The sequence below is a fragment of the Empidonax traillii genome, unplaced genomic scaffold (genome assembly GCF_003031625.1).
Source record: "Empidonax traillii isolate 1590-97213 ecotype Southwest subspecies unplaced genomic scaffold, ASM303162v1 scaffold1401:size261456, whole genome shotgun sequence".
NCBI lineage: Eukaryota > Metazoa > Chordata > Aves > Passeriformes > Tyrannidae > Empidonax > Empidonax traillii.
Window position 1 is genome coordinate 252,608 of NW_020956594.1, and position 2,848 is coordinate 255,455.

Sequence of the window (2,848 nt, forward strand, 5' to 3'; positions counted from 1 at the left end):
GATGTTGGCGAGAGCAGGTTTGGTTTATATATATATATTTCTTTTTTTCCTTTCCTACCGGGAGGGAATTGCACGTTCACAGGGTGGGGTTTTTTTTTTTGTTGTTTTTTTTTTTTTCCTGTTAAAAATCTGGGTGTCTTCCTCCCCTCCCCCTGCGTTCTGGTGCAAGCGATGCCCAGCTGATGTGGGGGTGGGGACGCCGGGAGATGCTCCACGGCAGCGGCTGCGGATGAGCCGGGGTGAAGTCGGAAACTCCGGCAAGGGGGGAGCGTGTGCGAGGGCCGGCAGCTGCATCCCGCCCCTCGGGCCCTGAGCTCAATTCCGGAGGGTGATCCCAGGCGTGGGAGGCTCATCCCTGTGTGTGTGTGTCCCCCCCACCCCGTGCCGCGTCGCGGGGGTCTGCGGGAGCCCCCCCCACGAGGGGCCGCGCGGGTGGGGCGGGTTTTGGGGCGCCGGTTGTGGTCGTGCTCCGGTGTATCCGCGTCCAGCCGCCCCGGGAACACTGCAGCATTCCAGCCGCACCGGGAGCCGTGACCGGGACGTCCTCGGTTCACACCGGGCGGGTGGGAGGGGGGTCCCCGTCTCGTCCTGCCGCTGTCTCTGGGGGTGAAAACGGGGGGGGAAAGCGTGGCAGTGGTGGTTTTCCCTGGCAGCCCTGGAGGGATGCGGCTGGGGAATGGTCCTGTTTCCCCGTGCGGGTGATGGAAGCGCTGGGGGCCGGGTCCTCCAGCGGAAGGGCTGGGCGAGGCTGGAGGGACCGGGGGGACTTTCTGCGGCTCTGGCGGGGCCGGTGCTGAAACGGACAGCTCCTCCCGGCCCTTCCCGGCTCCTCCCGGCCCTTCCCGGCTTCTCCCAGCCCTTCCCGGCTCCTCCCGGCCCTTCCCGGCTTCTCCCGGCTCTTCCCAGCCCTTCCCGGCTCCTCCCGGTTCCTCCCGGGGCCGCTCCCCGCCTGCAGCCGGGACCCATCAGCGTCCCCTCGGGCCATCGCCGCCCCCTCGATGTCGCCGTTTCTGGGGGGCAGGTGCTGTTATGTAAAGTTGGGGAAGCTGTTGGGCATCTCTGGGTATCCCCCGGCGAGGGGAGCCGGTGCCTTTTGGAGTAACGAGCCCCCGGCCGCTCTGTCCGGATGTTTTCCGGACAGGTCCATCCTAAGGCCTCCCGGAGCTCGGCTGCTCGGCTTTTCCATCCTCTGCCTGCCTAGAAAGTCCTCGTTCTTCGCCTCGGTGGGTTTTTGTGTACAATTAACAGCGTGACCGAAGGGCCGCTGGATCATTTCTCTGGATTTCGGCGCTTCCACAGCGTCGTTCACCCCGTGGGGGGGAAGGACCTGGGCCCATCACAGGCAGTTTAACCAGTTATATAAGCTCGTACATATGGCTCGGGTGTGGATGGTGGTATAGATACCGTAGTGCTCAGGGGAACAAGCGTGATCCCGTGGATGCCGGGGGGAAGGAGCTCTCTGAGGGGCAGGAGGGCGAGCGCTCGTGTGCTGCAGGAGATGGAGCAGGGCTGGGCCTTCCCCCTGTTCGATAAAGCAGGAACAAAGTCGGCGCCGGGTGGGAACGGAGCAGCTTCAAAACCCTCCCCCCCTCCTTTACTGCTGTGTCTGCGCTGGCTCTGCCTCAGGGTGGTTTTCACTAAAACTGAGCCGGGTTCCCACCTTGGCTGGGGGGCCCCGAGGCCGTGGGGTCCGTGAGGCTCCTTTGGGCTCCTGCCCCGATGTGGTTCCCGTTCCCCATCGATCGCCTTCCCCCCGAAGCGGCTGCGACTCCACTGACAGGGGCAAATACGCCGGGATCAATAATTTACTGTTGATAAAGAGCAGCGGGCTGGGGGAGGGAGAAGCAGTAAAACAGAGGAGCGAGGGAGTTGGGAGCGAGCGCGGGGCGGGAATCATTTGGGGAGCCACGTGGGAAGTGCGTGGGAAGTGCTGGTGTTGGTGGCCACGGGCTGGGCAGGTGGTCATCCCTGGAATCTGATGGGGTTCAGGAATAACTGAACTCTCAGACTGTGCCCCCGTTATCCCACCCGTGTGCAGAGCAGATGGGGCAGGGCCGGGGAACACCAGCAGGGAAGAAGGGGATCACCAGCAGGGAAGAAGTGGCTTCCTTGCTGCAGGAGTGTGTTACAAACCCTCCCTGGTGTGAGCTCGAGTTCCAGGCTGGATTTTTAACGCCTCACATGCTCTTCTGGCTTAGGCAGAATTGTCTTCTTTCCAGGAGGAATTTCCTCGTGGAAAGGGTGGTCAGGCACTGGAAGGGGCTGCCCAGGCAGGTGGCACTCAGTGCTCTGGGCTGGGGGACAAGGCGGGGATTGGGCACAGGCTGGACTCGATGGTCTTGGAGGGCTTTTCCATCCTCAGTGATCCTGGGATTCTGTCTTTAAATGCTCTTCCAAAGTTGGAGCAACTTCTGCCTTCCCTTCCCTCGGCCTTGTCCTGGAGCTGTTGTTCCTGCCTGGGGGAGCATTCCAGCAGACAGGATATTTTAAGGAGAAGGGGCAGCCAGCAGGGCCTGGGCTGTGGCAAAGCTGTGCCATTGCCTCTTTCTGAACAGAAACGTTTCAGAAGTTTAATCTGCTGAGAGCTGATTTGGGGAGGAGTGGGTTTTTTGTTGCTGAATAGCATTTCAACACCCAGTGAACTTCCCAGGGGATGGCCTTAAAGTTCCAGAAATAAACCCTTCCTTGCTGGAGGAGGGAGCAGGGAGATGGAGAGAGTGAGAAGGTCCCCCCTGAGCCTCCTTTTCTCCAGGCTGAGCCCCCCCAGCTCCCTCAGCTGCTCCTCAGTGCGAGGTCTGTGGCACCCAGGTGGAAAAAGCGCTCTGGAAACGTGAGGCTGAAGGACAAA